This window comes from Pleurodeles waltl, chromosome 7, assembly GCF_031143425.1.
Source record: "Pleurodeles waltl isolate 20211129_DDA chromosome 7, aPleWal1.hap1.20221129, whole genome shotgun sequence".
NCBI lineage: Eukaryota > Metazoa > Chordata > Amphibia > Caudata > Salamandridae > Pleurodeles > Pleurodeles waltl.
The window spans coordinates 112,403,411-112,417,775 of NC_090446.1; the positions used below are offsets into that span (position 1 = coordinate 112,403,411).

The 14,365-nt window shown below is 48.6% G+C and overlaps 1 long non-coding RNA gene across 1 annotated transcript; it reads right to left on the reverse strand.

Moving 5' to 3' along the window:
• Positions 1-385: 385 nt before the first annotated feature.
• On the reverse strand, positions 386-5,497 carry LOC138303793 (uncharacterized). Its single transcript, XR_011205448.1, has 3 exons — positions 4,466-5,497; positions 1,427-1,809; positions 386-711 (listed from the first exon to the last, which is right to left on the reverse strand). It is a non-coding gene; the product is annotated as an uncharacterized lncRNA (long non-coding RNA).
• Positions 5,498-14,365: the final 8,868 nt, after the last annotated feature.

The following is a 14,365-nucleotide window of genomic DNA, read 5'->3' on the forward strand; positions in this document are numbered from 1 at the left end:
TGACCTGCTCTCTAACACGAAGGAGAGGGTTGCAGAGCACCTGAGAGAAATGAGGGGCACCGGAGGAGGCCCATCCACCCTCCCACCACCCACAGCCATGGAAGCAATGGTTGAGCAGACCCGGGAGCCAAAGGCCGTCATTGGCATGGGAGAAGTGGACAGTTCAGCGCCAGGGACATCCAAAAGTGGGTACCATGAGATATGCTTTGACACCCACAAATGCAGTATACACACTCTCCCAGTACACAGCAGCAGGCACCACCAGACTAGCTCCATTCCAGTCTAGCAACCTCTAGAATAGTGTATTATGGGAAATGTAGTACAGTAGTCAGAATATAGGCAAATGTTTATTATGAGGCATAAAACAGATGTGAGAGACTGACAGTGTATTCCCTATGTCCCACAGGTCTCCCACAAGACACCCCCAGCAGCGACACCAGACAGGGAGGAGAGCATGGGCGAGAGACACTGCAGGAGGCTGCTGCTGAAATTGCTGGGCCCAGCAGGACACCACCAGTGTCCATTGAGGAACATGCACAGGACATGGGGGCAGCTGACACAAACCCAGGGCCCAGCCCCACAGAGAGGCAATCAGAGCCAGCAGCAGGACGAATGCGCAGACGCCGGCGCAGAGTGCAGTCGGTGCCCCAGGAGGAGGTAGGGGAAGCAGCATTCGTGGGCTTGGAGGCATCCCTCATCCATGGTCAGCACCTGCAAAATAGACAATTAAGGACAATCACAAGAACCCTCAGCAGGATGCAGAGCAGCATGACCAATGTGGATGTGAACAGTCAGTTCACCAGGAAGAATGGTCATTTGGGGGATCTCATACAGGCCATCCGCCATCTGGAGACTGAACTAGTGGCAGACCGACAACATGCAAGGCGCAGGGAGCGCCACACAGCGGCACGATTTGACCACCTGGCTGCATCCATTGGGCGTCTTGCAACCAATACAACAGGCCTCTCTAGAAGGACCTACAGGTGGAACTTGGGCACTTTGCTGGCGATGTGGCGTGAGGACTTAGCCGCATCAGCCATGCTGTGGACCTGATGGAAAGTAGGCAGGCTGCAAGGGGCACAGGGGAGACCCCTCAGGACAGTGAGGAGGGGTCTACCATCAGTAGCATGTCTGCCAGTGAGTCCCGTGTGCTACGGAGTGGTAGTGCACGGCGGGGGTCAGGGGACCCACCAGAGATGAGCCATGCTGGCCGCTCAAGGAGGAGGGTGTGAGCCACCCTACAGCACTGTTCACGAGGCACATGACTTCTAATGTGTCTTCATTACATTTGCACAATTACAGACTGTGACAGACAGCACTTTTATTTTCCCATATAGTTTAGTAACAAAAAGGTTTTGTTTGTTTCACTACACAACTGGGCTATGTGTGTCTGACATCAGTGAGTGTGGTGACAATTGCCACGTACCTGCCAAAGTATTGGGTTGCAATGTGGTTCCGTCTCTGTCTGCCTTGATTTGCAATGCTTTTATCCCCAGGCTGTTGGTGTGGTAGCTCTTGCTCCTCATCCTCTGTGCCTGTGTCTTCAGGGGTGAGATGTAGGCCACACCTGGTGGCAATGTTGTGTAGGACTGCACAGGCAGTGACAATCTTGAATGCTGTTTCTGGGGCATACCGGAGTGCACCTCCACTTTTGTGGAGGCACCAGAATCTTGTCTTTTCACAAGCCAAATGTCCTCTTGATGACAGTTCTGGTCCGCCGATGGGCACTGTTATATCGCCTCTCGTTCTCACTGCCAGGTGTTAGGTACGGGGTAAGTATCCATGGTCTTAGAGCATATGCACTGTCACCTATTTGGCAAAAATAAGCAATTTTAGCAGGGCATGAATGGTTTCCACAGTGACCTGTATGTAAGGCTTCAGAGTGTAGTCAGCAATACCTAATAGATATCCATCTCCAAACTCCCCACGTTCTAGGAGTTGGTGTATCCCATTGTGCTTGAATATGTATGAGTCATGTGTACTCCCTGGAAATTTAGCTACAATGTCAGTAATGACATGTTGTGCATCACATACCACCTGGATGTTTAGTGAGTGGGTAAATTTCCTATTGTGGAACACATATACCAGATTTGCAGGAGGGCAGATTTGTATATGTGTCCCGTCCACACACCCTATTACATGGGGGAAGTTGGCAATTCTGTAGAAGTCTAACTTGGTGCTGTTAATTTCTGCCTCATTCCTGGGTAGGTATATATATCTGGACATGTGTGTGAGTATGAAATCTAGGAATGATCTGAAGAATCGTGGGAGTGAACTCTGGGATACCCCACCTGCTATGGCAATCACCCACTTGATAGCTACTCAAGGCCAAGAGGTGCAGTGAGCATAGGACTTGAACATGTGTAGGGATGGCGCTGCCACGCATTGTCTGTCGTTCAAGCTGAGGATTAAGTAGTTCAATTAATTCTAAAATTGCTGCACTGCTCAGTCTATATTTGTCATAAATCTCCTCCTCAGTTTATTGAAACAGTGTCTGCCTGGTTCGGTATATCCTCTCCTGTCTCTACCTCCTCCTCCTCCTCCTCTGCTGGGCGGCGTGGACTCTTCTCCTCCATGCTATCACATACAGTTCAGCCATTTTGAGTCACCCAGATGCCTTCTGGGTCTCCTTTTATACTTTGGTTCTGGTTACCACCTGCTCTGAATCAGTGGTAGTCTGGATGTGCAAAACTGGCTTTTTGCGACTAGTCGCAATTTGCGACTGGCTTTTGCATATAGTTTGTGACTCGCAATTTGCAACTTCCTATTTGCGGGTCGCAAATTTTTGCGAGTCGGTAATGACTCGCATCGCTAGTTGCACTTCGGAAATGGGATTTTTGCATCCCATTTCGGATTTTGCGAGGTTGCAAATAGCGAATCGGGCCATTTGCGACTCACAAATGTTTGCTACATGTGGCCCTAAGTCTCATCAGCGTGAATTCAAATAGTGATTATCAGCAATTTTGTTTGAGATATTTACCACTATAATAGATGCACGGACCTTGTTTGACTTTTGTATTCAAAATGATGTGGAGACCAATCACACATTAATTTGCTTTTCTACTATGATGTATATATATGAATTATACCTGCTTTTGAGAAAAGACTTTGGATTTATTTATTATATTTTTTGTAGACATTTGTTATTCTTTGTGCTTCCGGTGTCTTGATGTTGTCTATATGTTTGTTGTATGTTCTATGTGTTTTTAGACTTATATAGTATTTGTCTATATATTAGAATATTTGTTGTATGTTAGGCTTGGGTATATGGGGGAGATTTTTGTATAATTTTTTATTAAATATTTTGTATGAATTAGAAGTTTTTTGCATATTTATTTATGGTTTGATTATTAAAAAATTAAAAAATAACAAACACTCTATATATCATTTAAGGCTGTCTGTGTTAGATGAAGAAGTCTTTTCATATTTATAGGAGAGAGCTATACCCTCTACTTATTGTACTTTTTCCTGAATCTCTCTCCCTATGAGGCCAGGGACCCTGTATTTCCTTGTGGGACGCATGCTGGAACCATGCATGCCTATCACTAATGCCTTTACCAGTAATGCCTTTACAACGAAAAATCGTTGTTTAGGCATTCGTGGTAACGGCATTAGTGGTAACAATGCAGTCCTTGTTCCGACCTCGTTGTTCAGGCATGTGTTGTTCCAGCATGCGTTGTTCCGACATACATTCGTGGTTGGGTAGTAGGACACCAAGCAATTTCTAGGTCAAAGCTGTCTGGATTGCTTACAACTTCACGTGGGTTTTCTGAAAGCTTCCTTGGAAATGCATTTTGCCCATTGCTTACTATTGACTTTGTGGTTTGTGTTAGAAATGGGGTTTCTGGTTGGCTAGGGTATGCACCTCAGCCAGGCAGAACCCACCTACTCTAGTCAGGGCAAGGGAGTTACACGTCCAAGATAACCCCTGCTCACCCCCTTGGTAGCTTGGTACGAGCAGTCAGGCTTAACCCGGAGGCAATGTGTAAAGCGTTTGCACAACACATACACACATGTGACGCAATATCCCCACCACAAAGGAAACACAACACCAGATTATATGAAAATATACTGTATTGTACACAACGCAATTATCAGATCAAGCATCACTTATTAGTACTATCCTGCTACCTTAGCAGTTGTCAAAACGTTACACATTAGTTACTCTGCAAATTAGCAGTAGTCACACATAACACACAAGTTACTCAGTATTCTGCAACATAAGCAGTAGTCAGGAAACACGTTATCACATTAGAACAATTGTCATAAGAATATCATAAAACGCCCATAGTAGGAACATTAGAAAAAATATGGCAAGTTAGGGAAACATATTAGCAAGTCATGCCCATAAAAGGAACATTTGCATATGCCTAAGAAACACCATCAAAAACAGGTAGGCAACATATAAATCAGACGAAGTCTCTAGTAAGAACTTATGTTCTATATATTGTTCCTTTAACAGTACCTGGCTTGATGAAGGCACCTCCAGTGCCTAGAAGATGAACAATGGACCCCCCGGCGCTAATATGCGCAAAATGGGGGCCTCTGACATCCTTTGGAGGAGAAGAGGGTGGCACGCACCTCCTCTAGACCATTGACAGGCCCCTCCGGGGACTGTGATTACTGGGGGCCATCCAGGAAGCGCTTTTCAAAGCGCTAAGGCCATACTTATAGCCCGGGTTGCGGCGGTGATTCCAGCATGAAACAGGTGCCTCAAAGTGCCTGAGGGCACAGAAGGGCGCACTCTCAGCGCAAAGAAGATATCAAAGCAGCACTCCTTGTGCAGGGAAAAGTTACAGGGGTCAGGGGCCACGGCACCCTGCCCCTGGGAACAATGAAGCAGGAAGGAGCACCAGGCTGGTGGGTCCAGCTACAGGCCAGCACAAGGGGTGCAGATGATGGCAGTTCCTCCTAGTGACCAGGCAGGTCACAGGTTAGCACAGCAGCAGCAGTCCAAGGCGGTTTCCTGGTGAGTTAATTCAGCAGTGTCTTGTGTCCAGGTTCAATTTTCAAGAGTGTTCAAGTTGTGGGGGAAATTCCCCTGTACTTATAGTCAGTTCTTACAGTGTTTTACAATGGTAGGGAGAGGAAGTTCCAGCCAGTTACAACTGGTTCTGGGAGTGACCCCTCTCTCCTTTCAGCACAGGCTCCGAACATCAGTGGGGGGGTTAACGACCCTATTGTGTGAGGCCAGGGCACAGTCTTTACAAATGCAGGTGTGCCCTGCCTCTCCCTTCTCTCAGCCCAGGAAGACTATTCAGTATGCAGATGCACCTCTGTGACACCTCCACCCTCTCTGTGTACAGGCTGTCTGAAAAGTATGCACAAAGCCCCAACTGTCACTCTGCCCAGACGTGGATTGGAGTCAAGCTGCAAAACACCAGAGTCATAAGCACAGATAAATGCGCACTTTCTAGAAGTGGCATTTCTGTGAAAGTAATAAAAAATACACCCACACCAGTAAGCAGCATTTATTATCACCATCACAACCATACCAAACACGCCTACGCTACCCCTCATATATCAGACAATACCCCTTACACATAAGGCAGGGCATTTCTAATGCAATCCTATGAGAAGGCAGCACTCACAGCAGTGAGACACCAAGTTAGGCTGTTTGTCACTACTAGGACAGGCCATGCAATATGGCACATGTCCTGCCTTTCTACATACATGGCACCCTGCCCATAGGGCTAGCTACGGCGTACCTTAGGGGTGACTTACATGTAGTAAAAGGGGAGTTCTGGGCCTGTCAAGTAAATTTAGATGCCAGGTCCCTGTAGCAGAAAACTGTGCACACAGGCCCTGCGCTAGCAGGCCTGAGACAGGTTTGAAAGTGTACTTCAGTGGGTGGCGCAAGCAGCGCTGCAGGCCCACTAGTAGTATTTAATTTACAGGCCCTGGGTATAGAGATACCACTGTACAAGGGACTTATAGGTAAATTAAATATGCCAATTAGGTATAAGCCAATCATACCAACTTTAGATGGGAGAGCACCTGCACTTTAGCACTGGTTAGCAGTGATAAAGTGCTCAGAGTCCTAGAGCCAACAGCGAGAGGTCAGAAAAACCAGGAGGAAGGAGGCAAAAAGACTGGGGATGACCCTGCGTAAGGCAAAAAGTCCAACACAACCCCCTACCAGCCAAAAGCCAGGGGAGAACAATCAATACCTTGATGTACTTCCCTGATTGGGGCGATAAAACAAGGACCCAGGCCCACAACAGCAGGGGCATGTTCCAGTTCTACGCCTTCCTAACTCCACTTGGATCTCTCTCTCAATGCTTCCCAAGCAGCCTAGACCAACCCATGGGGGTTCTCTAGCTGCCAATTGCCAGAACCACGCCCCAGGCCATCTAGGAGTCTCTGAAACCATAATGAGTGGGGGGTGGTAGCCCCAGGTGCAAAGCAACCTGTCTCCACTCCACTTCCAATCAGTTCAGGGGCTCTACCCTGCCACTGATCCACCAACCTAGTCTGCACCGATAGGTTCTACAGGGGCTAGATGCGTGGCTCTCCTCCCTCTACCCCTCCGTCTAGGATCCCGCCCTCCTCTCCTAGGAGGGGTATCACCAGAATCCACGCTTGCCGGGTTGCTGGGTACAGCAGCCCTGCACAACTCTCTCGCCAGCCCAGGATCAATACCTGGCAACTGATCACCCAACCTAGGGACGACACCCTTGGGTTGCACCGGGGTCTGGGGCGGGCTTCCCCCTCCCTGAACCCCACTTCCAGAGTCCTGCGTCCCCCCTCCTCGGGAGAAGCCACCAGAAGTTTCACACGGGGTGAGCACACTAACCGCCCCCCAACCAGGTCAGAGTTTACCCCCTGAACCTGTCTATCTAGTCCAGGGACGACACCCTTAGACTGGACCATTGCCCAGCGAACCAGGACTTCCTTGGGAGCACACCTACCCCCTACCAGATCAGAGCTTACCCCCTGAATCTGGCAATCCAACCCAGAGTCACTACCCTGCGGTTGAACCACTGCCTGGCGCACCAGGACTTCCTTGGGAGCACACCTACTCCCCATCAGGTCAGAGTTTACCCCCTGAACCTGATCATCCAACCCAGAGTCACCACCCTGCGGTTGAACCACCTTCCCCAAGGGCCACACAAAAGTCTGGCTGGCGCAGGTCTCCTGACCTCTGCCCATCTGACAGAGTCTGGATTCTCCCCAGCCCAGAAATGGTCTCACCAAGGTCATTCCTGGGGGGCTCTGCTCTCAGAGCTGACCCCTGACCCTCCAGGTTCTCCAATGGGGCCCGCAGCCCCCTCTCAACCCTATGCCTGGATTTCCACCTCCTCTGCTGTAGAGCGAGACTACCAGACACCAGGACCGGCGGAACGCTATCTCCAGCCACCCGCCTAAGTCCTAATGACAAAATGGGATCCTTCTGAACAGCTGTCCCTACGGCACAGGCTAGGCTCACCTCCTGGAGTTCACTCATGGAACCCTCCAGAACCTGGGACAGGATCTCGGGCACCTTGGGCCTCAGCCCAGCCCCATTCCCTCTCCTCTGAGACGGGACATGGGGTCCCTCACCCACCCCAGTCCACTGGGACCTACCTGGGACACTCCATTCCTTTCCCACCCCACTTGGTTGGGAAACACCTAGACCACTCTCATTAGGAACACCCCCTAATGCCACACCAGACCCTCTGGTACGCAACCAGAAGTCTGCCTCCTTTGCAAGCTCCCTGGGGTCAGAGAGCTCACACACAAGTGTTGGCGTAACACTGAAAACCACACACAAGTGTTGGCGTAACTCTGAAAAACAACAGCAAAGCAGGTGCTCTCTGACAATCAGATTAAACAGCCCTTCAAAATTGTTTACTGTGCTACCCTTCACCCATCCATCCATCTAGTGCAATGCAGCAATCCTCCACAAACTCCTCCCAAGACTGGTGGGACAGTTTCCCACCACCCCTAAACCTTTTTCTGTATTCCTCAGGGGAAAAAACATACTTCACAATCAGTGCATTCTTTACAGCAGAGTACCCCTCCCTGTCACTCTCTTCTAGAGTCAGTAGGGCATCCCTCCCCTCCTCAGGAATAAAGCTCCCTAGGCCAGTTCCCCAATCCTTCTCAGGGATCCTGCGCTCTACCAGAGCCATCTCATATTCCTTTAACCACTGACGTATGTCACCCCCCTCTTGGAACCTAGGTACCAGATCTATGGGTATGTGAGGAACATCTTTGCTACAGCACTGTACATTGCTGCCACCACTGGACTCCACCTGCAGCGCTGGTGAGTCCAGAACCTTCAGACTGCGCTCTAGAGCGAGTCTTTCTCTGGCAAAGGCCCTCTCTGCCTCTGCCATTCTCTCCTGTACTAAGGCCTTCTCTACCTCAGCCCTTCTCTCCTCAACAGCTAGGCGCGCTAACTGCAACTTCAGGTCCCTCTCTTCCCGCCTATCTCTTAGCTCATCAGGCGTCAAGAAATGAGAGGTAGCCCTGCTTCTTACACTGGACCCAGCAAGGGACTCCCTATCACTGGGGCCTTCCCTGTCAACTGGCGTCCCCAACCGGTCATTCTCACCCTCCTGATCAGTCTCTCTACCATGATGACCAGGGATGAGGTCTGGGAGCCCTCGCTACACTCAGGATCCTCTGGGTACCCCCTAAGCACACTCCCTCCCTGGGTATATGTCACAAACCTTTCAAAGAAATTCAGAGATCTCCTGAGGTCCCCTTCTACAGGCAGCCCTCTCTCTCTACAGAACCCCTCTAATTCCCCCTGCGTGTAAAACGGCAGGTCCTCTAAATCAAAGGTAAGCCCCATCTTGAAAAGGTACAAATAACTCAACTGTGACAACCACAATACCCAAGTGTGAGAACTGACAACAGGAAAAATGACCAAAGAGAGAAAGTTAAGAGAAGCCAAACATGTGATGGTCTAAACGCAATCCTTGTAGTGAAATAATGAGTCACAATGGTATTGTGCGAGCGCAAGTCCTATCCTCACCGCTGACGACCAATGTTAGAAATGGGGTTTCTGGTTGGCTAGGGTATGCACCTCAGCCAGGCAGAACCCACCCACTCTAGTCAGGGCAAGGGAGTTACACGTCCAAGATAACCCCTGCTCACCCCCTTGGTAGCTTGGCACGAGCAGTCAGGCTTAACCCGGAGGCAATACGTAAAGCGTTTGCACAACACACGCACACATGTGATGCAATATCCCCACCACAAAGGAAACACAACACCAGATTATATGAAAATATACTGTATTGTACAAAACGCAATTATCAGAACAAACATCACTTATTAGTACTATCCTGCTACCTTAGCAGTTGTCAAAACGTCACACATTAGTTACTCTGCAAATTAGCAGTAGTCACACATAACACACAGGTTACTCAGTATTCTGCAACATAAGCAGTAGTCAGGAAACACGTTATCACATTAGAACACTTGTCATAAGAATATCATAAAACGCCCATAGTAGGAACATTAGAAAACCTATGGCTAGTTAGGGAACATATTAGCAAGTCATGCCCATAAAAGGAACATTTGCATATGCCTATGAAACACCATCAAAAACAGGTAGGCAACATATAAATCAGACGAAGTCTCTAGTAAGAACTTATGTTCTATATATTGTTCCTTTAACAGTACCTGGCTTGATGAAGGCACCTCCAGTGCCTAGAAGATGAACAATGGGCCCCCCGGCGCTAATATGTGCAAAATGGGGGCCTCTGACATCCTTTGGAGGAGAAGAGGGTGGCACGCACCTCCTCTAGACCATTGACGGGCCCCTCCGGGGACCGTGATTACTGAGGGCCATCCAGGAAGCGATTTTCAAAGCGCTAAGGCCATACTTATAGCCATACTTATAGCCCGGGTTGCAGCGGTGATTCCAGCATGAAACAGGTGCCTCAAAGTGCCTGAGGGCACAGAAGAGCGCTCTCTCAGCGCAAAGGGGATATCAAAGCAGCACTCCTTGTGCAGGGAAAAGTTATAGGGGTCAGGGGCCACGGCACCCTGCCCCTGGGAACAATGAAGCAGGAAGGAGCACCAGGCTGGTGGGTCCAGCTACAGTTCAGCACAAGGGGTGCAGATGATGGCAGTTCCTCCTAGTGACCAGGCAGGTCACAGGTTAGCACAGCAGCAGCAGTCCAATGCGGTTTCCTGGTGAGTCCATTCAGCAGCATCGTGTTTCCAGGTTCAATTTCCAAGAGTGTTCAAATTGTGGGGAAAATTCCCCTGTACTTATAGTCAGTTCTTACAGTGTTTTACAATGGTAGGGAGAGGAGGTTCCAGCCAGTTACAACTGGTTCTGGGAGTGCCCCCTCTCTCCTTTCAGCACAGGCTCCAAACATCAGGGGGGGGGTTAACGACCCTATTGTGTGAGGCCAGGGCACAGTCTTTACAAATGCAGGTGTGCCCCGCCTCTCCCTTCTCTCAGCCCAGGAAGACTATTCAGTATGCAGATGCACCTCTGTGACACCTCCACTCTCCCTGTGTACAGGCTGTCTGAAAAGTATGCACAAAGCCCGAACTGTCACTCTGCCCAGACGTGGATTGGAGTCAAGCTGCAAAACACCAGAGTCATAAGCACAGATAAATGCACACTTTCTAGAAGTGGCATTTCTGTGAAAGTAATAAAAAATACACCCACACCAGTAAGCAGCATTTATTATCACAACCATACCAAACACGCCTACGCTACCCCTCATAAATCAGACAATACCCCTTACACATAAGGCAGGGCATTTCTAATGCAATCCTATGAGAAGGCAGCACTCACAGCAGTGAGACACCAAGTTAGGCTGTTTGTCACTACTAGGACAGGCCATGCAATATGGCACATGTCCTGCCTTTCTACATACATGGCACCCTGCCCATAGGGCTAGCTACGGCGTACCTTAGGGGTGACTTACATGTAGTAAAAGGGGAGTTCTGGGTCTGGCAAGTAAGTTTAGATGCCAGGTCCCTGTAGCAGAAAACTGCGCACACAGGCCCTGAGCTAGCAGGCCTGAGACAGGTTTGAAAGTCTACTTCAGTGGGTGGCGCAAGCAGCGCTGCAGGCCCACTAGTAGTATTTAATTTACAGGCCCTGGGTATAGAGATACCACTGTACAAGGGACTTATAGGTAAATTAAATATGCCAATTAGGTATAAGCCAATCATACCAACTTTAGATGGGAGAGCACCTGCACTTTAGCACTGGTCAGCAGTGATAAAGTGATCAGAGTCCTAGAGACAACAGCGAGAGGTCAGAAAAACCAGGAGGAAGGAGGCAAAAAGACTGGGGATGACCCTCCGTAAGGGAAAAAGTCCAACAGTTTGTAACTCACATTTTCAGTCTTTCTGCTTGCTGGCTTTATTTGTTTTAGTTGCGCTTGAGTTTTTCACTCCTGTGAGCATCCCTTGCTTACTGTGCCCTTCTAAGTTTCATTCTCTCCACACAGGCCTTCAAATCTTGTTCTTACCTTGTCACATTTGCTGTGCACGCAAAGACTGAAGTAAAAAGTCAGACTCTATATTCCAAGGGAGTAAGGTAATTACTTTCCTTTTGCTGATTTCAAAGTGAGCAAATTTACGTGACAATCCATCCTGCTGAGTACTCATGCAAGAGGACAGGCAAAATTATGTTATTTTCTCTAGCACACAACAAAAATAAACTGTGCTGATATTTCAGAATACATAAAAATGAGGAAAGTAAAAATGAAGCACAATTTTTTTGTAATTCTCATGTGTAGTGGAAACAGCTATTTTAATATAATCAAAACAAGTCAATATACTAGGTGATGATATTTCCACACATTTTTATTTGTGAGCAGTAAAACTGTATGTCTGTGCCAATGTAGTGATCATTTCAATTGGAAATGTGTTGTCTGTAATGCACTGCGCTACCACACCATGCATACTCCACACTACGCCACTCCACTTTACACTACTCCACTCTACATTACTGTACGCTACACCATTCCACTCTACAACACTCTAGTTCACTCCCGGCCTTTCCGCTCTATGCCATGCCACTCCATTCTACGACACTCCACTCCACTCTACACCCCTCCAATCTAAGACACCCTATGGCACGTCACACCACTCTACGCCACTTCACTCCACTCCACACCTCTCCACTCCACACCACTTAACCTACTCAACTCCAATCTGCCCAAGTCCGCTCAATCTACCCCAGTCCCCCATTCCACTCCAATCAACCCCACGCCACCCCAATCTACCTCACTCCACTCTACACCAGTCCGCTCCAATCTACACAACCCCATCACAATCTACCCCACCCCACTTTACCCCATTCAGTCTAGCCCATTCCACTAAAATCTACCCGTCACCACTTCACTCTCCATTCCAATCTACCTCACTCAGCTTTACCCTAACCTACCCCACTCCACTTCAATCTACCCCAGTCTACTCTACTCACTACACTGTACCCCATTCTACCCTTGCCTCTACCCACCACATTCTACCCCACATTCTACCCCACTCGAATCTATCACTATCTGCCCCAGTTCACTCCAGTCTACCCTACTCCACTCTACCCTAATCTAACCCACTCCACTTCATGCCAATCTATTCCACTCCAATCTACCATACTCCACTGACCTCTGCCACACTCCACTACAACCTACCCACTCCAATACACCCCACTCCAATCTATCCCACCCTAATCTACCGTACTCCAATCTACTCCACTCTACCCCACTCCACCCTACTCCAATGTACCCCATCCCAATCTACCCCACATTACTCTACTCCACTCCACTCCACTCCACTCATCTCTACCTCACTCCACTCTACCCTTCTCCAATCTATTCCACTCCAATCTACTCCAATCTACCCCACTCCACTCCATTCTACCCCATTCCTTTCACCCTACTCTAATCCACTCAATCTACCTTACCCCATTCCACTCCAATCTCGACCATTCCACCCTAATATACTCCAATCCACTCTATACGACTCCATTTCAATCTACCCCAATCAACCTCACTCCACTCCAGTCTAACCCAATATACCTTACTCCATTTTACTGTAATTTACCCCACTCCAGCATACCTGATTGCACCCCAATCTACCCCACCCTACTTCAAGCTACTTCACCCCACTCCAGTCAACTCCAATGTAACCCACTCCATCCCAGTTTACCCAGTTCACCACAATCTACCCAATTCAGTCTACCCTATTCCAGTCTACCCCAATCTACTCCAATTGAGTCTATCCCACTCCACCCACTCCAATCTACCCCACCCCATTCCAATCTACCCCACACCACTCTACCTCATTCCAATCTACCACACCCCTCTACCCCAACCTACCCTAGTCCAATCTACCTCAAACTCCCTCACTCCAGTCCAATCTACCCCACTCCATTCCAATCTACACTACACTAATCCATGCCAATCTACCCCACTCCAATCTATCACACTCCACTTCTCTTCAATACTCCAATCTGACTCGCTCCACACTAATCTAACCCACTCTACTCCAGTCTACCCCACTCCACCCCAATCCATCCCCATCTACCCCACTCCTCCCCATTCTATTCCAATCCACCCCAATTCCTTCTATCCCACTGCAATTTATCCCACTCCCCACTCCAATCTACCCCACTCTACCCATCTCAACTCCAACCTACTCCAAAACAATCTGCCCCACTCTACTCCACTCGCATATACCCCAATCTACCTTACTGCAGTCTACCTCACTGTACCCCAATCTACTCCACTGTTTCTAACTCTCCCTCTCCCCTGATTAAAAATGTTGGAATGTATTAAATTTGGGCAAATGCAGGGAGGGCAATGATGAAAGGGTTACAAGACAACAAGTCATTTGAAATATTTGGGCGGGTAATGGGAGATGCATGCTGAGGATGGAAGGCAGGGCACAACATAATTTTAAATAGGACATTCTAAATATTGGGGTAGGGTGGGCGAGGCAATGGGAATGCAACGGGTGGTGTTATTAGCTCTAATCTCATACAGCACACAGGGTGGGGGCCTGGGATCCAGTTGTCCTCGCCTCTCTCATAACACTTGAGCTCCTGCTCTGCTGAACTGATGAGAAGAGCCTTTGGACAGGACATGCATACCATAAGGCTGTAGATTTGTAACTGTGATATAGGGTGTATTTTTCAGCTCAGAGTGACGTCATAAACGGTGTGGAGTTCGGAGCTGCCGACTTTGGAGCTAAGGAACCAGGGGTACAGGCATTGGCTCAACATCCTGTGATTCTGGGCCAATGTCCCAGTGCCTGAAAAAGAAACCTGGTCTAGTATAATGTAATATGGTGGCCACGTAACGCGCTCTAAAGCCTTTGGGTAAGTTCTCTGAAAGTTCTCTGAAAAAAACTATAGGTTCACTCGAGCCTTCTCTTTGTCACTTATTGTAGTTGGAAA